The sequence below is a fragment of the Aptenodytes patagonicus genome, chromosome 6 (assembly GCF_965638725.1).
Source record: "Aptenodytes patagonicus chromosome 6, bAptPat1.pri.cur, whole genome shotgun sequence".
Classification (NCBI taxonomy): Eukaryota; Metazoa; Chordata; class Aves; order Sphenisciformes; family Spheniscidae; genus Aptenodytes; species Aptenodytes patagonicus.
Genome location: NC_134954.1, coordinates 28,760,195 through 28,786,728, shown reverse-complemented (window position 1 = coordinate 28,786,728; position 26,534 = coordinate 28,760,195). Strand labels below are relative to the sequence as shown.

Here is a 26,534-nt window from a genome sequence, read left to right as displayed (position 1 = left end):
CAATCTCCTGTTACACAATCATGCTATTTTCTTATGAGAAAGTCTCTCTTTCTCTGAATACAAGATAGATGGTGCTGAGTAAGCAGAACAGCTGTCCTGTATCTTATCAAACACCGGTTGATGACCTCACCTTCATACAAAGGCTGCAGAAGGAAGAACACTCCAAGGAAGCAGTTCATGGACAGACTCATAAAACACCTCCAGGAGACTCAGCCTTAGTCATGCTATGTGACATTCAACTACAGGGAGGATCCCTCCTTACTAGGATCAAGGTGACCACGGTTACCACCCATTTCAGGACCCTCTGTCTCAGAAGAAAGCACAGATACATTAAGTAGTTTGAGCCATAGCTATGCAAAACCTTCTGCAGTGTTTCTTGCGCAACCAGTAAAGCTAACAGCCACCACCAGAGCTGTATTTTACATCTTATTTCTCACTGAAGAGCCAAAAGGAAGCCTCCCTACATCTCCAGCTGACAATAGCAGCAGTAGCTCCGTTCTTCCAGGACAGAACCGGCTGTAAATATTGGCTGAAAACATTTATTTCCACTGGGGACTGGTAACTGTCTTTAATTGTTGGCACCAGTTGGGGGCTGGGGGAGTCTCTCTTGTGCCAAACAGCAGACAAAACAAAACAAACAAAAAAGTTATTGCACCTTGCATATACCGCAATACCTGAACCTATGTAGCCTTGAAGCGGCCACTGTGTTTGTGTTTAGGCTGAAAGCAAAAAAATATTTTAGAACAGCTATACTCAACTACTAAAGCTACTTAAAAGCAAAATGACTGAAAAGGTGCTCTGTCCTTTATGTCGCAGATTCAAGGGTGAGGAAATACCACATAAGGGTATGTGACCAAAACATGAGAGGTGAATCCCAGGCTGGCAGACCTGCACATGGACAGTGATCCTAGTCAAGATTTTTCTATCAGTTTTACAACACTGATAAAGTTCACTCCAAAAATACAATCCCAGTTTGCTAGGAATGTATTTCTGACTAAGCACAGTTAATAAAATACATACCATGAACAGAAAATACAGGTTAAACAATGTTCTCTGTGCGCGTGTGAAGTTCAGCCACATCAGTAAAGACTGTCAGACATTTTTCCCCATTTTCTTCCACCAGAAAGGGTTCAGGCGTTCATTTAAGTTTTTCACAAGAAATTCTTCACACAAGTTGATCAATATAAAGCAATTTTTGGAAAAAAAACTATTAAAGTTCTATTGTGGGACATTTTTTATAGTCTTACCACGTATCTGTGTAAGCTGGGTTGCAAACCTGAAGGTCAAAACTACATGCTGACATGGATTTGTTGACTGTCCCCAGGAAGACCAAGAAAATAGTAAAAGGAACATCTAGAAAGAAGGCCAAAAGACAACTCTATATGCCTTGTGAAGACTACACCGAGGTTTCCGCAGGAGGAGATTTCTGGCTGGGATAAAAATATGAAATAATCCTTGTGAAACTGTCCTGTTCATCTGCTGAAGAACTGCTAGCCATTATGTAGGAAGATGACAAGCTGAATTTATAACCTGGTAAACTTTAAGGCTGAAGAGATGGAGAGCAATAGCAGGTGGCCTTTGATATCAAGGTCTTTGCTATTGCAGCTTCAGTACATATTCTCTTCCTCCAGACAATCACTTGATCTCACACGATTCCCAGAAAGACCAATTCTACTTCAGAGATTGAATGAAGCTCAGGAAACATTTTCTCCCAAAAAAATCTTGAAAACATGAAGCAATCAGAATGATGCAGCTTTTTTCTCCTGCCAAGTGCCCAAGGTAACAAAGGTAATCAAGATAAAGGCACAAAATAAGACTTTGACTATCAATGGTTAGTGCCTAATACAGGTATGATTTTTCTAGGTTGGCTTTTGTGAATATAATCATCTGAGATGACATGAAGGACAATTTTCTTTAACACATTAGAAGAGCTTGCTGAGAAGAAAAGAACACTTAATGCTTACTTCTGCCTCACCTTTGGCTTTGCCTTGTATCTTCTTCTGTGTAAGAAACAGGTTGATCAAACTTCTTCCTTCCCACATTGGGAGGCATTACAGAAATAGCCTCATTGCTCTGAATAGTTCAAGATCAAATGTGTTGTACAGATAATGAATCTCAACTACACAGGAGGACATGTATTTTAATCTGAGAACCACAGAAACTAACCTTGATGCTGAAAAATGTAGACCAGGGAGAGTGAGAGAGGGGACTGTATCTTTACTCATGTGTGAGATCAGTTTCTCATGCTCCAGACAGATCATCAGTTCAGAATGAGGAAACACAGGCAGTGAAAGTCTGTTCCCTAGGCCCTGTAATACCTCCTGCAAGCCTAAACACACTGGTGCATCTTCTTGTTCTGGTAAGAGCGTGACACAGAAAATCCCTAAAATGGGCTAAGGGTAGGACAGAACAAGCAAATGAGTGGCTCAGGACTATTACATTCAAAACCCATTTGTCAAAGGGAATCACTGAATGATGGAATGAGGCATGGTGGTTTCTGAAGATGGCAGCTGGGTTCCTCATCCCTCTTTCCGTGGATCCTGACACACCAACAGTCTGCACAGGTAAGAGACAAGACTTAGCCATGACGGTATTGCTACTGATTACCCATGAAGCCGTGCCAGGATTTAGTCATTTTTTCAAATTCATAGCTTCAAGTATCAGCCAGACTGCTGACGGGAGAATAAAGATACACCACTATCAGAAATTATTCCTGAAGATAAATCCTCAAGCACAATGCTGAGTTCCTTGCAAAGAAGAGTTGAGCAGAATATCTTTTCCTTTAGTGAAGAGCCCCATCATTTCTTCTAACAGGTAGTCTGTTGATTGTTGACTTGGACTAGAAGGCTGACAGCCAAGAAGCATAGTGGTCACTGGTTGTGGCTACTGAGCAAACAGCCTTCGTATATGCAGCCGCATGTGGGGCTGTTGCCTAATACCTGGCCTTCTATATTACACCCTTTCATTCCTTCCAGTTGTCTTGTTACACTCGCACTTCAAAAAGAGACTAGAAATTCTGCTTACTGAATAACTCCCCGTAAGTCACTACAGGTTGTTGCAATAAGAAAGTTAAAGATACCTCTCACGCAAGTCCACTTTCAAGCTCCTGGTCCTTGAATATGCTGCTCAGAAATTTTACTTCTATTGCATTATCATAATCAAGTACCTCAACACATGGCAGGAGAAAAATATAATACCTTAGGAAAAGGAGGTGAGAAAAGTACATTAAGAATTACTTGATGTCACTCCTCCAAACGTTTAATTATCAGCTAGACAGTGAAAGGGGTTTACTAGAGTTTCTTAGCTGCTGTGCCTTCCCTGCTCCCAGCATCAGGGGAAGCAAAGCCATCGGATCATGGCAGGTCTCCTGTGTAGCCAGTGTAGTGCGATTCAGTGGTTCTAGGTTGGAGAAAAATGACTTGTAATGGCTCAAGGATCAGACTTGATAACAGAGAAGAAGCCTTTCTTGATAAATATGCAGGTCAAACAAAATCACATATTCCTTTGACCTGCACGTCTTATGGCAAACACTCATACAGTTTGCCTTTTTTTTTTTTTTTTTTTAAAAGCACCAGGAAGAGTGAAAATCATTCCTAATCCACTTAATGTTGCTTTGGCAACATTAGCCTATTTTCACTGGTAACTGCTACTCCCTTTTCTTCCATTCTAACTTCGGGTACATTTGCGTGCTCTCCCCTCTCACTAGCAAGAGTAAGAGCTGACACTTCCCTCACCCTTTTTTCCCTTCTTGTTGAAACCTTATTTCCACTGCTCTAATGGTTCTTGACTTAACTGGGACAAGGAAAATTATTCTGGGCTTCTCTGTCCTAGCAGTTAGGCTATTCTGTATTAACCATCCAGAGCACTGAAAAATCATACTGAAGCCCCAGGCAACCATTCTAACACTCCCTTAAATTCATGGTTTAATAAAATTGCCCATTTTTACTGGACATGTCTATAGCCAAATATATATGCACTTTCTTTTTACACAAAAATCCTTCAGTGTTAATAAAAATTCAGAAAATTCTCTTCACTGCTACACATAGCAAAGTTCATTTAACAGCATTCACATTCCAAGAGGTCCCAATAAACTAAATTTCTACCCAACATTAAAACATAGCTATTTCCTAGGCAAGATGGTTTTTTCCCATCTTTTTAAGCAATATGCAGAAGCATTTATAATACTTAAGACAGAAGTCTTAGTAAATATTACACACTAATAAAATGTAGAATTCTATCTACTAGTTTAGGCATGCAGCTGAAAGACCTGACTTTCGAAAGCTGGCTACACTGCTGCTCCCTCAGCCTGTTTTAATCTAGGCTAGCACATCCAGCTACCAAAAAATGGAGGGGAGGAATTTTTAAGTAGGCAGAGTATACTCTTCTCAAACTCTGACCTTAACTTCGTATCATCCAATGCCCAATATCAATACCATTGCATCAACGTTAATTTTTTTTTTAAGGGATGCAAAGTGTTTCTGTACAACCCCATTTTTCACAGCAATGTAATTAAGAATTTGGTTCGACTCATCTATAGCAGTAGCAGTTTTCAAACTACAGCTTAGGTACCCCTGAAGATATGAGCTCTTTTCAGAGTAAATCAAAATGAAAACCTGCAGTGGCATACATCCTAACTCCATTACAGAGCCTTGCCATTTCTGGTGCAGAAACAACAAAGTGAAGCTTTCTTTTATATACTGTGAGGAAGCAAATCCCTTGCATTTTTCAGATGGCACTTCCCATAAACTCCCAATGATTTTAAATGCAAGAGACAGCATGATAGATAAATGTATCATAACTTTCTAGAAGAAAAGTGCATCCAGAAAAGCCTTTCCTTTGAGTCACATTCCTAAGTTTTGAAACTCTTCTATCAGGCAAAATCAGGGCTGGTTTCAATTTCCTGGAGTTTATAACTGAAAAAAACAACCATGATTTGAGTTTACCACTATGTTATGCTGTTCAGGTTCTCAGTGCACAATACTCCCCCATCCACAAGCAAGGGATTAAGCACCAGCTCCTTTTGCTGTCTCCACTTTGCCCATCCTGATGCTGGAAGCAGCACACTGGCTGAAGGCTGATATCAGTACAGGGCAGAGCAAATAAAGATACCAGTATAATCACTTTTTAGATACATCAGCCAGCGCGAGCACAGCTGTCTAGAAAATATACAGCAGAGAAGCAGGAATGTACCAAAGCGTAAGTAGGAGTTCTGTTAGACCTGAAATTACATGGACTGAGAATACAATATACTCTGCTACCGCTGCAACGTTTTGTCAAGCAAACATTAAAGCACACCCTTAACTGTCATCTCAGGAGAAAACACAACCAGTTTAAAAGCACACAGCTCCGTTCTTCAAATCCAACAGAAACAATACAAAGTAGCAGCACACGCACTACCAGTTTTTGGCTGTTAAACTATGCACACTCAGTTTTTACTTCATAAGTTACAGCTACAATGGACAATGCAAACGCACAATCCTTTTGATGCACCTGCATCTCTCCTGACTCACCCACCATTAGCACAGAACAGAGTAACACTTTTAGATACCTGCCAGCAGCAGGCTTCAGTTTGCGTGCAGACCCCTGTCATGAACTAATGAAACAGTCCCCAGCACCGTAAGTTGTCATACTCGCCACCTCTTCCACAAAACCCCTTTGGGAGAATGAATTCACAGCCCTTACTGCAATAAAGACCAGGTCAGCACAACTTAAACACAGAGGAGGACTGGCAGCTGAAGCTCTCCCCAGCCTCCCTTGCCGTTAGCAAATACACAGTAAAACACACCAGTACATCCATTGGACCAGCAAGTGGGTTTGGGTGGGGTTTTGGGGCTTTATTTTATTTTTGGTTTTTTTAATCTCAGTAGTGTTGTGTCTAGTAGTGTTTACAGGAGACACCATTTCTCTCCACTTTCACAAAGAATTATGATCCTCTCACAAAACGTATGCAACTGTATTTGCAAAGGTATATACACAGTCTTAAAGTTTGAAACCCTCCAGCTTATTGCAAGCCTTTTTTTGATCCATGTGCATATATGACTGGCAGGGGTATGCTCCTGATTTCAGCCAGCCCTGTTCAGATTCGGCACAGCTGATTTTCTGGCAGTGCAAGCATATTCTAGGTGAAGTACAGTACAGAGCTCGCCATAAGGTGCAGGGCACCCACTCAGAGCCACTACTTCAAAACCTCTGTGACAGAGCGCTTCAAAGATAGGAACAAAAACTTGAAACCAAGTTAACACGTTGGTAGATGAAATAGCAGCTGATATTGCCTGCACTTGCCTTCACAGGCTGTGACTTTAATTGAACCATACTGGAGTGCATTAATAACAATTTTAGAAAGACCAATATCGACTTCATTTATTTTTACAAAGCCTTTCTCTGCCCTCATCTTCACTGACTACACATGTCAGAGAAAGGTCAAAATAGCTTAATTTTCTTCTGCACTAGACAAAAAGGCATGAAGAACAGCCAGTAGATTTAGCTTATTTCATTTTCACTGTGGCTTAAGGAAGAACAGAAGCAATTTATTATCATCAAATTGACTCCAGCATAACCTGGCTGCTTTTATCAAGGTTGCGTAAATTAAGAAGATAAAACCAGAACTTCACTTTGCTTGAGATTAAAAAGGTGCATTAACTCAAAGACAGTGTTTAGATTTCAAGGAAAAATAAACTGCGGTAACAGATATCTGAACACAAGAGTTGAGCACCTTTCCAAACACAGCTATTTCAAAATAACAGATAATGCAATGCTGATGCACCAGAGAACGGAGACCAAGTCAAGTGCTAAATGAACCAAGTAAAAGTTTACCATCAACCTTATCAGTAATACTAAACTTCTCCTTTACTTGGGAGCACTGAGCAAATGTTATTTTAATAGAAATGTAATTCTGTTTCAAGACAGCAGGTGCAATATGCTTGAGAAACAATATCTTCTTATTTGATAAGGCAACATGCAGACAAATAATGCTATCTGGCAAATTTACAATAAATTGAATGCTGCGCCTCTTTCATACTAATCAGTATCTAATCATTACACACAATCATAATGCAATCAAACTTTTTTTTTAAATATATTCACACAATATTTAAATGTAGGGAAAATATACCATAAAAATAGAATTGTTTTACTCAGGAAGGTAGAAAAAACACCACAGGAATCTGAAGTGATACCTCCTTTCCCCCCCCAACGTGATAGAAGTTTTTTATAGTTTATTCCCTTAACTAAATGACAGCTTGATGCGCTCTGCTTACCAAATCTGATTTTCTTAATAGCAGATCTTAATAAAAGAAAAGCATGCAGTGGCTTTCAGTCTGGACACTTATTCTCTAACAGAAGTGGGCTGCAGACTCCTCCTGGCACAGTGAGGTCCCAGATCAGGAATTCCTGAAGTTTTGTTCACGGAAAGTTCATTGCAGTGCAGCGGCTGTGTAAAACAGCTCTAAGAACAGCAAGCCTCAGGCTGATGTTGATAGTACAGCCTCCCTTGCCATTAAGTGAATCCTATCAGTCCCCAGTGGAAATATTTCACATCCAGTGGAAGCAAAACAAATGGTTCCCAACACAGCAAATTAAACACCAAAAAAAGCCTATGTACATCTAGCAACCAAGCTGTCAAATCAACTGCTTTAACATTGACAACAGCTATAAACTCAATGTGGGGATGAATCTGATGGATCTTCCTCTAGGAAACTTGGTCTGTCTCAGGCTGCTTGCACTACTTGTACCACAACTGAGTTGCATCTATTGTGTTTTCAGTTTATAACATGAAACCCTCAAGATCTCCAGAAAAGAGACATAACCCCATGATTAGCTGGACTTCATTAAGCATCTCTAGAGATGGCTGGAAGAGCTCCCCTTGGCAGAAGGGGATAAGCAATGCCCTGAAGACAGTATCAGTAAAAGCAAAGGAGTATCTAAAAGTTTATGCAGTTCTCCTCCACAGCTCTCATCTCTAGTGGCCTGAAGCCCCCAAAATGGCTTCAGCTATCCAGCACTGGAAACGTTCCCTCTCCCAGAGAAAGTAAGGATGGCAACTGATTCTGGCTGGGCAGCATCATCCAGTTTGTGAATCTTTGCCCAGGGTTCAAACTGTCCACATTTAGTCAAGATTCAGGTTAAATTGCTGGCAAATTTTTCTCCTGATGAGACAAGAATTTAATCCAGAAACACTGAGGCATTTTCAAATCCCGTAAGGCCACAAGTGATGACATATCAGGGACAGACAGGCTAACAGGAGAGAGAAGCTAACAGGGACCCCTATGCCTATCCAAGGTCTTACACTTAGGATAAAAGCCTGCTACAGTCTAATTCATATGAAAACCGGACACAAATCCAGAGTCTCAGCAAAACCCAGTGGTTATCCAATACCTGAATATGTGCACACTGGAAGCCAGTCTTATGGTACCTGGGTGGGCTGGCAAATAACATGCCCTATTCCCTTCCTAGTAGAGTTTCCCAGTGAGCACAAATACTTGAAGTGCCCTGTCCCACCATGTAAGCTGCAAATCTCCTCTTCAAGGAGACAGCAACATACCATCATTACCCAGCCACCCTTTGGCTGCAGCAGCTGCCGGAGAAGCACAGACCTCCAGCCCTAAATCCCTATCTGCAGCCACCAGCTGTCCTTAAAGGCAGTCAAGCAGGAATGAACTGCTGACACCTCCTGCTCTACTAACAGCTCTGAACACAGTGTGCTTTGTGCTCCCACAGGAGGCCAGAGATGCACTTCCTCAGGTGCCCTGTCCTGCAGGAGGGATGCGATCAGACCAGGCACCAGATCCAGCTTGCAGGCCATCTGGCAAGCCACGATGCTGCCTCTGATCGAGAGGAGGCTTTGAGCCAAGAATCAGTACCAACTGTTTTACTGGAAACATCTCCAAATATTTTCCAGCTACCGTTGAAAATAATATCATCTAACAAGGCTGTAACAGCTACTAGCTCCAATGGAGGTCTCTCTCTTACAACTGCACACCATGAGAAGACCCTGTGCTGACAAAATCTGCTGGGGTTGTGACAGCAGCTAAGAAATTAGCAAGTCAACAATAAGCAACAAATAGAAGCAAGTACGCAGAGCAGACAGGATCAGGAATACCAGCACTGCCTGATATTTACTTAATGACTCATAGAGAGGAGGATCCATCCATTTAGGCTTACTGACCAGTATGTGAACAGGTAATAGAAGAGCTTATGAAATCACTGGAAGCTCAGCTCCTCCTGACCTCAGAGAATAAAGAAGCTTTATAGCAGCAAAACATCCTCTTTTCACTCTCCCTCTTTCTTTACCCTGTTGCACAATCTTCCTGAAAAGATTAGAGCTGCACTTTTCACAAGATGTGAAAGCAGAAGAAAGAGGAGAGAGCAAAAGGAAGAAGAGGTATTTCTGTTCATCCACATCAACAGAAAAATACAGACTACACCAGAATAAATATTTCCAAGTGAGATTCCCTCGTTTTCAAGATTTTTTTTGGCAAAAGGGTTCACAGATAACATCTTTACTTTCAAAACATCCTTCATCCACACATGAACAGCATGTGGTATAACTACGGACTTCTGCAATCACTCAAACATCACAAGACCATTTTAATATTGGAGATCATTATACAGATAGTTATTTGTGCAGAATTAATAGACTGCACTTAAAATATCCTTCCCTCAAAAAACAACTGAAGATCATTATACAAATACGTAACCATTCACAGCCTCTTTACATATAAGGAATGCATAATGTAGAAGAAACTATGGCACTCCAAGATCTACAAGCATGTTTTGAATGCTTAGACTGCAAACACAGTACAGCTAAAAATTGTTATTTCTTCCATATACACGGAAAACACTCAACTTACTTACAGATCTTGGAACACATCCTACTTTTCTGTAGCATTAGATTAGCTTCCACATTATTAGGTAGAAAGTGTGAAACATCCATAGCAAGTTCCTATTTAAAGTCTTCCAGGAGTTCTCGGTGTCTAACTACGTATAACAAAAGAAACTCAAAATCCAGTTGTCCCAGCTGACAAAAAAAGATATTCAGTTGACCTCAGTTTGTACTTTTGAGCACTTCAATATGACTTTTCCCCACACGTAGCTATAAGGAACACCCAGGGCAACACACTTACAATTAATGAAAAATTAATCAGAAGCTGCTCATTCAGTAACATGGACCCAGTACAACAAATCACTTTCATCCAGGACTAATTTTCCATATAAAAGTCCCATGACTCTAATGTATATAAATTAAGTTACTCATACATGTTCCCAAAACATTCCACAGCTCATCCTGTTGAATCTGAAGAGGACACTTGCAAAACACAGGCAACTAGTCAATATAAGAGAACCTTTTAGAATTTGGTAACACCTTTCAGTTTGGGTGTTTCAGGTTTCCATCCTTTTATGCAGAATTGTGCAGATTATACCAGGACCAAATAGCACAAATGAACGTGAACAGTATTTCTTTCTCCAGCTACAAATCTTTTCTTCCTCCAGTAGTAAGGGCCCCTGACATTGCATCCCCTCCTACCTCTGTCAAGTACTACACTCATGAGAGGCTCATCAGCACTACCACATACACAAACATTTAAGAAACTCACATGGATAATGAGAGACAGCTTCAAATCTGAAAAAACACAGGAAAACCGAGTTCAGTGTAGGCTGAATTTCTACCAGGCCTTTTTCCTCACACCGAAAAGGATTTGCGCACAAGAGGCCTGTGACTCCAATGCTGGACATTTTAGAACAATTTCTGTGCAGACAGAATGATAATTGACAACCACCTAGACCTATTTTTCACCATTTACACTCCACTATTAGCTTTGAGTTCATAGGTGCTAGGTTGTTCATACCAAAAGATAGAAAAATTAATTATCAATAAAGTAACCAACAGAAAAACAAATTTATTAGCCTAATTAAAAATCACAATTAATGCTGCTAAGCAGGCAAACTTAGGTTTACATAGGCTCATGGCTTCCTTTTATATGTTATTTATTAAAGTGACAGTAAAGTCTAAACCAAGATATTTTAAACCTTAACTGTTTGTCTCAGAAATCCTGGTTTTATTTCAATGTTGAGTGCAGGACTTGCGTAACATTTCCCATTTTGATTTCTGTTATTAAAGGATTTTAAAACAATACTGTACGGTCACTGACTACAGTCCTAAGGGGCTGAGTACAACAAACATAAAAGATATCACAATCTCTACAAAATATAATTTTGATTTAATTTCATTCAAGCATTACGTTCTTTACTTTGGGGAAATTAATTTACCATCTTTGACAGCAAGCACTCTTCTTCAGCTACTCTGAATGCTGATATTATCATCTGAGGTACAACTGGAACAGAGCTTGAAAATGCCTTACCTAATTTAATACATTCACCAAACTAAACAAAAGTTTGTCTTACAAACTTAATTTTCTCATCCTGCAAATAACACACCTGCTTTTCCTCCACTCACCAAAAAATATCCACGTTCCCATTGGTTCACCTCTTTCCCTAAGCACTCTAGCTTTTTCAAGTGCTTCCAAATTAATGATAATTAATTGGTATGGTGGAAAATATTACCTACTTCCTAAATATTTCTCCCAATGATGAAATACATATTTTCACAAGCATGCTTCTATGGGCTGTGCCAGCCCAGAAAGGCAGTTGCACACTAAGCTGAAATGCGGGCAGATCTATCTTTGGGAAGGCTGATGGTCAAGGCCCAAGACATTGGGTAGCTCATCTGTCACATACAAAACCTACTCACCTTCAAGACTTGTTAGTTTCCAGTAGAAAAGTGTGAACAGGCTCATTTTGGAAGATGTAATGGTCCATCAGTTTTTGTCGTTAACTCTCTTTGCTCTTCCTCTCAGAAACTGGTATTCTGGAGATATAAAAAGAACTTCAATTTAAAATACAGCACTCTCAGATAAAGTTACTATGTTACATAAACATTACATTTTTCCTGCTTTTTACTGTGCACACTGAAAGGTCACCTGAAACCAATCTGATGGGTCCAGTCACTGAATTGCTATGTTGTCTTATCCCAAAGAAGGCAGCAAGGGCTTCTTTCTTTACCTCTGCGACCCTCACAGCTTACACATTTACCATCTACATTACAGTAGCATATTGAGAATTTATCCTAAAGATTGGGAATGGGGAAGTGACATTTAAAGTCATACTGGTGCCAGAACTGAGAATTACACTGTGTTATCAAAAGTCCCTTTTCACCTTGTCTGCTACGTTTTACATACTGACATATATTTACTACACTTAGGTTTATCTCAAAAGCACGAACACTGAACTTTTCTGCTTAATTTTGCCAAGGTCCCCTCAATAATAGATTAGCTTCCATAACCTCATTAGAGACACTTGGTTCCAACTGTGCAGCACAACCAGGGCACTTCTTAGCCTGCCTGGGATTCTGAGGAGTTTGATATATGTTTGGAAAATAAGGCTGAAAAGGCAAAGCAAAAGCACTGGGATTGTCGATGAGCAAATGCCACATTAGAAACAAATTCCTCAAGAGGCCCATTTTGCAGCCAAAATAATTAGATCACTAGCAAGAATCATCCCAAGTAGATAAATGGTGTGTTACGAGATTAACCAAGGTCATGTTCTCTTATATCCAGCTTTTTAAAAAGATTCCTCCCCTGAAAACTTAACCCTAGGGCTCCATCCAAATTAAGAAATTCATTGTTGATGTACATCAGTACAAACTGAATCAAAGCACGCTATATAGCCTGTCAAGTACTGACTGCCCAAGGAAAGGACACATGCCTTCTAAGTGAGAGAAATCCACATTTGAGAGCCACCTAGACTCTGTGACCGCTGCTGCTGGATGTTCAGAGATAACTGCCAACTCATTAAAATCCAACATTAAAAGTTTATTAAACATGCAAACGTTAATGGAATTGGACTAGCAGCTACTTCGGCAGATAAACTTTCAACACAGCATGTCCTGCAGTTCTTGTAATCAATATTCTGTCCTTCTGGAAGTGTCCATGAAAGAGTCACAATGCTACTCAAGGCAGTGAAACCCTCCATCTCTTTTAGATTACTCAGGTCACACTCTCAAGGTTCCCACTAGCCAGGAAGCCTAAGAAAACACAGCTACTTCCCAATAATTACAGCGGGGAAAAAAATAATTAGAGGGAAAATCCATTTTCCCTTTCACACTCGACTGCTTGAGATGCATAGTCTCCTCAAGATTTTTCCCCCCCCCCCTTTGGCCATATCTGCAGAACAAGTCCCACACCTCTTTGCAGGCTCATGGGTATAGAGGTTTTGCATTTATCCCAAACTCCCAGTTCTTGTCAACCTGCTGCTGGAGTTTGAAAGAACTACAAAGGGAGAAGGAGTAGAGTGTCATATAGACAATATAGGTTAAAGAGCATGAGCCACTTAAAAGCAGCTCCCTTGTAACTTCAGGTAACTTTCTGCATGAACAATGTGTGTGTAAAGCTCTGCTTGGAGCTACTCTTTCACAGCTATCTAAAAACAAGCGTCAGAGTCCTCCATGCAAACAGCAATCTCAGTACATTTTGCTCTACAAAATGCAGTTTCATTCCTGGATGACTCTGCAAAGTCCCAACGCTTGGTGAGTATCTCAACAAACCTCCAGGTTTTTGCTGTAGAGTGACATCAGACTTGGAAGTGTTCTTCACTAATACTATCAGCATAATCTGAGCTAGCCCAGGGGGAAAGGAGGACAAGGAATATCTCTCATCACGCAAAGCATAAACAAGCTCCTAAGAGTCTCTAATGCATGTCCAAGTGACTCTGGCAATAGCCTTGCTCTCTCAGTAGTAGCTTCAAAGAACATCTGGAAGATTTAATCCTCTAATTATGAAAAAAAAAAGTCTTCTCTCAATACACAAGTGTGGTATAGCACCTCTGCCTTGGAGATATGAGGTTTCAGAAAAAAGACTGAAATGAAGTCTTAGGGAACAATCTGGAAAAAGCATGACTCACCAGGAAAAAGCATGACTTAACAGGAAAGAAGAGAAATTAAGGAGTATGAAGTACTGTGACCTCCAAAGAAAACGCTGAACTCTGAGCACAAAGAAGGGAAACTGGCCATTGGCTGAGCACGTTCTTTCCTACCATCTTTCCTGGTACTGATTACAGTCTCATACTGGAGATGAGCAGGCTGTTTTAAGTGTCAAGCACTACCCAGCACCCAGCCTGTGCGATGCAATGCAAATCTGAAATTAGGGTTTTCTTTTCGTCCTGCAACCATACGGGCCTCCCACAAAACAGGCAAAAGGTTCAAGGATGCCTTGGCCAGGAGGGAATCAACGAAACTACCCATCCATCATCTGATACAACACAAGGCATTGTGTGTCGCAGAACCCTGAGTAGCAGCCAATTTGAGGTCAGACATACAATGGCCTCCCAGTCCATGAATCAGGAAGACTGGGCTTAGATTTAGATTTTTCGAAAGAGAACTGACAGTTCCTGTTGGAAATGAAGGCAAAGAGATGGACTTCAAGGTAATCCAGTTTCTGAAGAGGGCAAATCTCACACTCGGAATCTGTGGAATGATCTTTGCTGCTTCAGTGTGTTCAGAACCACAGGAAAGCAGCCAGCTCACCAGCAAGCTCAAGGCACTGGTCCCAAGATCAACCATTCCCTGACAAAGCAAAGGAAAACCCATACAAATCCTTTCATCTCTTAGGGACATCATGACGACCCTTTCTGTTGCAACTTGTACATTCTGGCCCTAGACACAGGGGAAAAAATGACCCTGCAAACATTCCCTATGGCTCCAAGCGCTAAGAGGCTTCTATACAGATATCTCATCAGTCGACTGCCTACCTGGTCATCTTACTGAGCTCCTGAACTTGACTGCACTAATCACAAGAACACATCAAATCAGTTAACCAGCACCAGTATTTCCTCCCATTACAGACAGGCAGGTACATTGAAACTACAGGACATCGTACCTTGAGGAATGTAAATAACCCATTAGAAGAACGCTCTATTTGTAAGTGAGCCAGGAAGGTCAAAGTACTCTGTGTCAGCTATATGACATACTACCCTTCATTTCAGAAGATACGAAAAGAGAGAAGTCCTCCCAGCAATCCTATGAGTAAAGCAACTTTTAAACATTCTCATTCCCAAAGGGGTATCCTAATGCCACCAAGCAACACCGCAAACTTTAGCATTCAGGTTGTTACAAGGAAAACAAGCAGAAAACAAATGATACTAAGGAAAACTCCGAAATCAATCTGCTACCTGCTGAGGTCCATGGCACCACCAGCATGAGACCCCAGCACTACGTTTTCTCCACGTCCACCAACATTCAGGTGCTTGGCTGATCTGAAGCCAGCAGCAGCGCTGGATACACAGCACCAGTGGGAAACCGCTCTTTGAGGCACACCCGAGTAATCCAGAAATAGAGAGGGATATAACTGAGAGGAAACTTCATCCCCTTTAGCACTAAGCTGTCCTGCCACAGACCAAAGGCCAAAACTGTAGTGGCCACAGCACCAGGCACCAAGTAAGACAGTGACAATGCAACCTAACAAGATAGGCTGGCACAGTGATCCGGAGCTGCGGATGTCAGGGGCATTGACCTTTATCTATAAGTCATAGGGCAAATCTGTTGAGTTAAGATAGGAGCAGCCACAGCTCACAAGTCTCTGAAAGGTGGACAAGGTGTTTCCTGGCAACAATAACAAACCAACGGAGTAAAATGAATGTTTTCGCACCAACTTGCTGCTGGATGACCCCGCTAACACCCCTTTGCAGAAGACAGGATCCTCTCTGACAGAACCGCCACCAACAGCTGATCCAGCACAGTGACACCAAAGCTGACACTGCTATACTCCCCTCTGCTCGGCTCTGAGGTTAGATAGGCTGACCACCTTCTCCCCAAGGGAACTCCAAAAATAGCACACACTAACTCAATTGAGTCTATGCCTGAATAAACCACAGGCAGAGGTCTTTGTTCACAACTCACACCACAGCAGTACGCTCATTCAGTAGATGGATGCAAGGAGAAATGTAGGCCACACATGCAGAGAAAAAGAGATATCCAGACTTCAGAGACATCATAGATCTCATTTGCAGAGTCAGGGAATGAACACCCATTAAAATAGCCTGCAAGTGCTGGGGTACAGCTCAATATGAACCAGATGGGCTAAGGGAAAAACACGCTTCATCAGAAAGTTAAAAATTCGGGGGGGTTTTCCCACTAAAATGCCCAATGAATCATTAAAGAAAAATCTTTGTGATGTAACTATACAGACTTATACAAAGAACACTCATAATTAGCTCTCAAAGTAATCTTCTGACCACCATCTGGAGTTCAGCCTAAATCTTGACCTCAGTCACACCAAACACCCATGAATCTTTGAAACACACCTGAAAACGAATCACATCGCAACATTAAATTCACAAAGTGGAAAAAGTTGACAGGAATGCTAAAAACCTGAACCACCTTTTACTCCACAGGCTCTTCACAGACAGCTCTATAAATGCACGTTCCAGAATATCCAGAGAGTAAGCAAGGAGCAATTCATGCCCATTGCAGTTAGGGAAATGGTTTCAAAATGAATAAGTAAAAAGGCAGGATTTATGAACCCAGTCCTACATCTAAAACAAAAGGTTTCTTCCATAGAAACCTCAGTTTATAGCAAATGAAATTGACACATGACATACCTGACCTTCTCCCAATAACACCGGAGGAAAATCTTCCTAGAACTAGATTCTGACAGTAAACCAGACTTACCAAGATACAAAATAACTTATTCCCTGACCCATGTATAAACAGCTCAAAATATCTTCCTATTAAAGGATGCAGAAATTCCTTCACCTAAAGCACCTTAGATGACCGGCTGCTAACAACCTCCTGATTAGCTTGAAACTCCTATTCCCCACTGACAAATAAGAAAGTCTAAGATGCCTCCCACCTACAAAGCCTCTTAGCTCGAGAAAAATGGGTTTTCTTTAATATACGGCTCTGTGTTGCATGCTGAGCTCCCCACAGCAGAGCATTCAAGAATGATACATGCCACATCACTGAGGAAAAAAATTTATCTTGTCAGTTCCAGAGGTTTTCTTCTATTTTCACTGCAATTTAGCAACCAGATTTTAGACCTTTGTAAGAAAGCCCACAGCAGCAAGGAAAGAGGCATGGAGCAGGCTGGAAATACTGAACCAATTACGCTTAGTTCATATTTGAAAGTGAGTCTTTGCAAGAATGAGAAATGTTGGGTTTTTTTTCAAGTGATCATGTGTATAAAACACAAAGAGCCTTCTATACTGGGAGGCATGGTCCCAGAGACGAGACCTCCTGACAGCTGGCACACAGAATTCCTTCCAGCTAAAGGTATGTTTAAGTATAAATAAGAGCAAGATTAGAAAGGACCACCAGATTTGGCATCAGCAATGAGACCCCAAATTCTAGTCATTTCACTATCTACAGAGAGACAGAGAAATACTGTCACAACCCCCAGGTACAAACCTACTCACATCATGCTGCAGAGACTACCAACACTGGGCATGAGTGTATTACAGGAAGGTTTACGCTTATGTAGTTAAAGACTACACTGCAAAAAACATTAACATGTTTTACATCCCTATGTCACACTTTTCTTTAAATGGCATTTTAATTAATTTTTATCTTCCACAGAGACAAGAGACAGAGGAATTAACTCTACATTTAATGGGTTACAAGCGTCACCAAGCTGAGCCTCCCTTGCGATCATTAGCTGCTTCTGTGCATAGCTAGACTGGCTTCAGTTTGGTAGGAGGTAATTTTAAGTTGTCATTATCTTTGCCACTATACCTTTCTCCTGGCTGCAGCTTTGGCAAGGGTTACACAAGACCAAAGTCCTATACAGCAAGTGAATATTTAACTTAAGCACTGCACTGTTGAGACCCGCCTAGAGTATTTGATATAGTAACTTATTAAATCTTACACTATCTTTTCTAACAAAGAATAATAAAAGACAATTTATCTTCTTTATGAGAAGTTGTAAAGATAAATTCTACAAGGACAGCAGTTAGATTAATCTTTAATAATTTTAATAAGGGACCTAAAAGAAAATGTTTCCATAAAAAGAGTTCTAAACAATATGATGTGTACACTGCAGAATAGGTTCAAGACAGGGGCAAGAGCCACGGCACAAAAATCATTTAAACCACACCAAGTTCTGGAAATTCAGCACTTTTTCAAGAAGTAGTATTTTAACACTGCAATTAAGCCATTAAACTATGTCACAAAGGCTTATATAAAACTCTTGGACATTACAAGGAGAAGTATTTATTCTCCACTAAATATCTGAATAAAATCTATGAGCTGCTGTACTAACATAGACTTTAAAATAATACAATAAACAAAAGACTGATTTTTGTTTTTCAGGCCAATTGTTCTCAGTCTTAGTGAAGCTAACCAAACTGTTTAGATCCAAAAAAAATTCTTTGCATGCCTCTGATGTAAATAAAGTTTTGCTAATAGCCTCATCTTTTATCATCTTTTTGGACAGAGATCTTTCTGATGTCAGGAACAGCTGTTAAAATACTGTTCAGACCAAAACTGAGCAACTGAGAGCAATTTTTTTTTACTACATGTTTCAATTCTTTATCCACCTGTTTTTTGTGTCTAAATGCAATTTCTTTACTTACTGCTAGTACTCCCACCTTTACATTTAGCAACAACTGCTTCTGTTCTCTAAAACTGAACATCTGTTTTAGCAGTTATTGGTGATAATCACCACAGGTCAATTTCTAAAAATTCTCCAGTTCTACATTTGTAACCTTCCACATGTACCAATTTGGTCATCACCCAAAAGTAAACTTCTTCAGGAAACAAAAAAATATTTCAACTTGTGAAAGAGTGGGGGGGTGGGGTGCTGAGAATATTAGCCACATCATGAAATAAGGAGACAGTATTGCACAGCTTTCATCTAAAAAAAACCAAAACAAAACAACAACCAAAAAAAAACACCAAAAAAAAACCCCCACAAACACTAGGCCAGCTCACCTGTCCAGGGAAGTGCAGCCTCAGGGAACACTTTCACAAGCAGCTTAACTGATTTTGATCCATGACACTGCCTAATAGGCGGACCTGCCTCTCCCTGTTATATACACTAGCATTAGTACAGACACACAGTCAGCTCCATCAGTTCACTTTCTGTGTGGTGCTAATTGCTGGTTGGTTTGGCGGATGAATCCAGCCAACCATACAACCACTTCCTTATACCTGCACACAAGAGGCAATGAAAATGGACAATCAGAGGGTTGGAAAAGAGGTGCACAGGGCCACCCTTTTCAGCAGTAACATCATCTTAAACCTGCTCTCTTGAAATTCCATGCTTACTGATACATATAGTTACCATGAAAATGTAACCTTTCACATCCCAAATGCCTGCTTGGAGCAATCAGATCAGGAATCAAATCCATCCCAGAGTGAATGCAGAAAGTATTTATCTTTATTTTTTCACTCTGCTTTGAGAATGAGATCAGTATTTTAAGACCAGTCTATCTCTGAACCAGTGAAACTAGAGGATAAAAGAAGAACAACTGCAAATGAAGTCACAACAAGGTCTTAGTAGTTTCCAGCAGCAAAACTCCCACAAAGCTCAAATGAGAAAGGAGGCTGACAGGTTCCTATCCATTTCCTCTAAAGGTTTTATTTTCATTGTACTATGCTTGCAAGCGTTATTTATATCCATCTCCATCCACTTAGCAAAAATAAGCTAGCGGTACTGGATTCTGCCCTGGGAACTGCCTCTCTCTATAAGGCGGCAAGATGCTGTCTTCCTTCACAGTTTTAAGTGCTGCCCTTCTTACCAGTTATCACTTGTTTCACTCTATTGGGCTAATCCAAGATAGCCCAAGCGAAGTCTCTGCTAAAGCCATCCCTTTCACTCTTCCAATCTTCTGCCAGATGAGAGAAGCATTGAAATTACTACACTTTCTTTTTTTTTAACTGAACAGGGCACAAAACCATAGAAGCTTGTGCTGATTTTTTTTTGTCAACAGCCTCTGGTATGTTTTGCTCAGACAGGATTACAATAGCCACCACAGTCTTAACTCAATAATTATCTGCTTCAGATTCTGTCTGGAGATTTACTTAAACGCTTCCTCCCTCCCGGGAAGAGGAATTAATACCCTGCGATTGTTCATCTGCCTTAAAATAGGCATTACCAACACCTGGCTTCGCTATAGAGCCGAGAAACAGCTAGTGCCACGGATGCAACTCTAACTTCTTTTTTTAAAAACGAAAAACTCCTTTTTGTTTTTTAAATACGCAAGCGTGGAAGCTACGCGCCTCAAAACAGGAGCGGACAAATCCTGGCTCGACCCGGGCAAAGCAGAAGCGACACCACGGAGCACCGGTACGCGCTCAGCAAGACGGCGGGCGGCAGCTCGCATCCCTGCGCGCCCGGGGCTCACCCGGGCAGCACCGGTGGCCGTCCCGAGGGGAGAGGCGCCCAACGCTCAGGCAGCGGCCGCCGGAGCCGCTCACCTCAGGGGCGACCCCCGGCGCAGAGGCCCTGCCCGCGCCGACACTCCCGCTGCCTCGACCGCTGAGAGACAGGAGGGCCCCGGCCCGGCCGCCCCCGCCGCGTTACCTGGGCACCGGGTCCGCCGCCGGCAGCACCGCCCCGCTCGGCGCCGGCCTCGCCTCTCTCCCGTCACTTCCGGGGCCGCGCTCCGCCCCGCCGCCCGCAGCGCGGCGCGCAGGCGCAGCGGTGGGCGGGCGGCGCTTGGGCTGTGCCGGAGGCCGGCAGGTCGTGAGGCGGCCGCTCGTGGTGGGCAGCGCCACCCCCGAAGCACCTCGGGTCTGTCTCGGGGGGCTCCCCGCCTGAGGCCCCGCGGGCCAGAGGAGACCTGGGCCGAGCCGAGTGTGCGTGGGAATCCCAGCTGCCCCGTGCAGGCTGCTGAGAATCGGGGCGCTCAGACAAGGGACAGGTCCCAGGCAGGCCGGTCCTCGGCCTCCAGGGCAGCCGGTTCGATTACCTGCGTGGGTTGTCACGGATAGCAGTGCACCGGGTTTGTGGCTGAGTGCAGTTAGGGCAGGCAAACCACGAAATGGTCTTCTTGTAATCTGAGGTTTCCCCTGTTTTCGAAGACGTAGTGATACCAGCCCCAATAGATAATATTTCAGCCAGTTCTCTCAAAATATTAGGATGCAGCCAAACTGGATATTAGGATGCCAAACTTTGACAGATGCTTTTAACATCGTACTTTACTACTGGACAGAAAAGAGTTTCATTAGTGGCACGTCAACAAATCAACCAGCAATCTAGAATGGAGAGCAGAAACATTTGAGTACCTACAGCTTTTTATCATCATTATTGACAGTTTTACTGTCTCCTTCAAGAAATGGCCCTCTACAATGACTTGTGTTGCTTTTATTCGTAATAAGTATATGAACATTTATGCCATATCTCAGTCTTCTGTATAAATTGCCTGGTGTTCTTCATGTCTTGATTCCTCAAGTTATTCCAGTGTGTTGGATTGTTTCGTGGTGATGCTCATAGAGCACAATAGTACCTTAAACCACGTGTAGATGCTGTGAATAAGGAGACTGTAACCTTGTTCTTTAGTGGTTTTCTGTGATGCTTCCATGTCTTTTGTAGTATTTTCATTTGCTCATAAGGACAGCCACATTGCTTCAGCACTAAGGGAATGCGATACATCAAACATTAATGAAGCTTTCTGAAACCGTTCTGAATTTCCATTCACACTTCCGTTTTCTGCCAGTCAGTTTTACACTGGGATAGAGAAGGGAGTAAAATACGAAGGAAAAGAAGAACACTAATGTCCATATTACCATTTATGGGGATGATAGCAAGCATCCTTTGTTTGCAGGCTTCACATTTTTTTGGATGAAGTCCTGCATTGGTTTTGGTGATATTATCCACTGTAAACCAGCACGTGTAGTATAAACAAACAAACAAAAAAAAGGCAGCGATACCTGTATGACAGCACTAAGCCCTTATGTTTGCTCTCATTTTAAAAAATTCTGAAACACGCTCCCCACTTTTATTTCTCCCGCAGTGGAAGTCGTAACAGCCACCTCAATCACACTGCAATTTGCACGCTAAGCAACGAGGGACTATCACTGCAGATCACTCCACTGTCTTGCTGTTTTGTCGTGTATCAGTCCAACAGGAAGGTCTCTCTGCTTGCACAAGCAATACCACGGCTTGCCAGGAGGTGTTGCTTTGAAACCATGCAAATATTGGAGCTTAAAAATCATGAAATAGGCTTGGACTATTAAAAATAACCAACAGATACTTTGTTCTGGCAGGGAGAACTCAAGATCCTCCATTTGAAATGGTAATTTTTATTTAAGAGAATTTAAATCTGAAATGCGCACAGTAGTACGGACGGAAATAAATGCTGAACAGGGGACCCACTCGGTGGAAAATACTGTGGGTTTGTACATTGCTAACAAATATGTTACAGCAGCTTCATGTGTGTAAAACTGTCAATGGCTTTGTCTTTGCAGGTCTGGATGTTAAAATATATATATACATAACAGACCTGATGCAGTGGGGAGTTTTAGAGGGGTAACTCTTGGTTTCAAGAAGGCAAGGAGCGGAGTAAAGCCTCAATAAGACAAATAGTTGTCCTGCTCAGAAAGCTGTGTCGCTGTGCTCTCCATACCTGCACACACACATTTTAAAAGAAAATGAGCTGTTTCTTTCTAAGGGGGAACGCAGTGTTGGATATACAACTGTTCTCCACCTACAGCCCTGTTTTTAAGTACATATTAACAGTGACAAATTTAATTATGTGTTTAATTATGCCCAGCCTTGGTCTAGAAGACAGAACAGGAGGCAAAGTTTCCAAGACATTTAAAACCTTTTTTGCTAAAGAAAAAAACGCCTCAAAGGATATCCAGCAAGCAGGAAAAGTTTTTAAATATGTCTTCATCACATCAAGCCAAAACAACCTCCATTGCTCAAACAAGCTGAGGCTCTTCAGCAGAAATTTAAACTCTAGAATAGGATGCTATTTTACAGCCCACAATATGCCTTGTTGTGTAGATGTAGTTACCACACTTACTCCAGCTGTGCCTTTCCAAGAGTTGTATGTACCAGCCCTGAGACGATGAACTCCAGCTCACTGAGGCTCTGGAAGGCTGTTTTTGGAGACAGTTTAGAAAAGGACCTCACAGTTAGCAGAGGAGGTCACCTAAGGGTGTATATAACCAAAGGAGCCTTTGAAAATTATTTCATGATCAGATGTTTACCAATATTGTTTTTTACCAGAGATGAAGGTATTGGCCGGGATCAGAGAACAGTGTACCAGACAAAAAATTATAAAGGTGAGGAGATCAACAGCTCTTTTTACATATTTTTTTTTTTTTTAAGCCAAAAAAATTTTTAAAAAGTCGTAGCTGTAAAAGGGAAAGCAGAAAACAGTTGTTGGTGAATTTAGCTGGCCCTCTGAGCCGTCATTTCAACAGCAGAGTGTAATTCAAGCCTGATGTTTAGACCAGCTGCTGCCAAAAACAAGTAAGTTTTCAGAGCTCCTACCCCTCTCAGCACTGTGACCACGGGTTTGACCACAAAACCTCAGCGCAGATTGTACAATACAGCTAGTTAGACCTTACATATTCCTCAGAGGCAGTTTCAGTGGAAATACTCTACTCCTACAACTGGAATATCACTGCAGACCCTCCTTTTCAAATGCCTCTGGGGTCAGAAACGGACATGTTTTGTGCAACTAGTCAAATAATCATTTTCCAGGAATTTTTGTTCTGTGTGAATAAGTTTAGAGCAAATCAAGCTGTATCTTCTGAAGTACCTTGCATCAGTGATATACTGGAATAAAAATTAACCCAAGCCTCCTATAAATAAAGCACTTGTTTGTATCATTCAGCACTTCCTGAACCAGGCTGATGATGCCAGAAGGTTGTAGGACACTTGACAGGCTTGTGTTGCTCCGGCTCAGGAAGAAGCAGGATTCTTTTTCTTTTACCACAGCATATGCTGGGGGATTTGGAAGACAAAGCACAACATTCACATTCACTGAAATTTGTCCTTTGGTGAGTAGCCCCCCTTTCCATTTCTAGTAATGGAGTCTCTAAGGATTTGACATTCCCATTTTGAGACGCCTTTTCTTTCTCCAGAGCTGGAATGGGCACCAGGTATATTTTCTGAGCATGATCCTCTACTATGTAGTCAAAAGACCAGTAATCAAAGGGATGACAAAACTTAACAACACCCAGAGGAATATCCACAACCTACCTCACTGCCTGCCTTTCATTACTACTCAAACTTTCCTACACAAAGTTAAGCCTCTACCATAATCATAGTTTACTTCTGAGATAGCATTGGCTGCCACAGACAACTAAGAGTAGAGCTGTCCCCTAGCAGAGAATTAAGACATGAGCAATTTTAGATATGCAATTTTAGCTGTATTTCTCTTCGTACAGCAAGATAGCTTTTCTTTTGGCAGGCCTAGGGCTAGAGAAAGCAGCCACCATGTCTTGTAGTTTCATAGTCAACAGCTGTTTTTCATTGAAGTATAAACTGCCAGGCAGTCTGCAGGGAAAAGGCCTGCTCCTTGCAGAACAGCCTTAGAAATAGAAGCACTGGAGACCTGTACAAGCTTTTGGTGAATTTCTCAAAAGCTTACAGAAAGAAACTTGACCATCTTGATTACATTTTGTCAAAGTTAAGTGCACCAACAGGCTCTGCAACCTCAACCCCCTTCCATGGCTGCCTGTGCTCCAGATCAGCTCTGAAAGCAGAACTGCATTGCCTTGGATCAGATTGCTGTGAGAACACCTAAGCTGTGAGAGAAAAAAACAGCAAGAAGCCTAATCTGGGGCCCGGGCCCGTGCACTCGTCTTCCTCCATTGGTCTGGGAGTTGTATTTAAGCTCAGGCCCTTGCACTTGATCCTTGTACAACTCAGCACAGAACAGATTAAATACTTCACAGAAAGCTCTGAAGACTTTAATTTCCTCTGCTGTGTACACTTAAATGCACTTCCTCTTCTCACTACCAAACTCTATTCATCTTTAAGGAAAAAAAAAAAAGACAAACATAAAGCTTACAACAATAAACCTTAATCATTTACTAGAGCCTTTCCATGACTCTGTAGAGTCACTGAGCTTTCTTTTCCTGAGAAAAGGTTCCTTCTTTTCTTCTGTGTTTATTCATGCTCAAAAGGGTCCTGTTTTGTCACAGCTATAGCAGTTGTATTATTAAAGGACAAGTGAAATAGACCTGTAAATTATAAACAGAAAGTACACCTCAGAGTGATCTTTGGTTTCATTCTGGTTAATAAAAATACAACAGATCAGTTAGCCCTCTAAGGCATAGTTTACAGCATTTTTATAAACTCCCAAAACACACTGTTTTACAAGCAAATTGGAGAGTATTATCCCTGGTTTTGATGTTGGCGGGGGGGGTTACATTACTTAACAAATGATGGAAGAACTGTAGTGATCCACCACAACAGCAATAACAATAAAGGCAGCAGTTGCAATGAGTGAAGACTATACATTCGTATGGACCTTTCCGTACACATAAATCAAGTTCTAAAATTATCTATACCTGTTCCAGACCAGGGGAAGGAGCTGCAGCCATTCTGCCCAGTGGCTGACTTTTAAAGGCCAAGAGATATAAAAGAGAGATTATAGAGATACAAAAACATTTCAAGCAAAATTAACTTTCCACAGCAAGCTAATTAGGGTAAACTACACCCCATCCCATAGATTAAACCAACACCCTACAACCCACAGGGAAAGACAGGCCTCATTATGTACCCATACCTGGGAGAAGCATGTGTGGTTGCTGGTGTTCTTTTTCAGGAGTTACTGGGAGTTTCACCCTGGTCTGGGGGTCAGCTCTGACGTGTCCCACCCAGTGCTGTGAGCAGATGCTCCTGAAGCATCCTCGTCGTGTTGTCTGCATTGCTTCTTGAATTGCATCAGGGATGGTCGTGGGGCAGGACAACCAGACACCAACAGATACGGATCATCAGTTCTTCAATGTCCAGGATTTTTCCCTCTGAAGAACCTTTTCTTTCCCTTGAATTGCATTTTAGTGCAAAGGATACATTTTGTAATATTAGAAACTACTTTCGGGTTTTTTTTCCTACCTTTTAGCTTTTTTTACAAACTGGTAATTTTCTAAGTAGGATTTTAGAATGTGGCAAAGCTTACCACATCCTCACTTCATTAGCTTCCCTGTATGAATTTAAAAAATCACGTGGGCCTTAGCCTCTTGCAGAGTTTTAAGCAGGACCAGCCCCTGTGACATACGTTTTCCATTTAACCACCAAGAGCATGTTGCATACCGTCAAGCCATGACAATGTTCACCATCCTTTCCAAACAGGGATTACCGTTGGTATCACTGCACTGAACTGAGGGGCTAGGTAACGCCGAGGAGATCGAGGGTACATCGCTTGACGGGAAGCGCACCTTAAATCCCAGGCAGAGTCACGGCGTCCCTGCAAGCCGGGGCAGCCCATGCCGCGGGGCCGGGGACAGCAACCGCGGTGTGGGCGTCCCCCCCTGGCGGGGCCGGCCGGGCTCCGGGCGGGGCGCCGCGGGGGCCGGCCCGGGCTGG

At 41.9% G+C, this 26,534-nt stretch overlaps 1 protein-coding gene across 8 annotated transcripts in view; it reads right to left on the bottom strand.

Moving 5' to 3' along the window:
* Positions 1 to 26,534, bottom strand: part of MAP3K13 (mitogen-activated protein kinase kinase kinase 13) — a 94,265-nt gene that overhangs the window by 65,671 nt on the left and 2,060 nt on the right. For 3 of the 8 annotated variants that reach the window (XM_076341762.1, XM_076341751.1, XM_076341752.1), the window contains exons 1-3: positions 26,262 to 26,441; positions 25,735 to 25,992; positions 11,747 to 11,863 (exon numbers count right to left, since the gene is read on the bottom strand). The gene's annotated coding sequence lies outside the window, so the exon portion shown is untranslated. Of the gene's footprint in view, positions 1 to 11,746; positions 11,864 to 20,461; positions 20,526 to 20,567; positions 20,602 to 25,734; positions 26,103 to 26,261; positions 26,442 to 26,534 lie in introns of those variants that run through there. The other 5 variants (XM_076341755.1, XM_076341756.1, XM_076341753.1 and 2 more) reach the window with 5 other exon arrangements.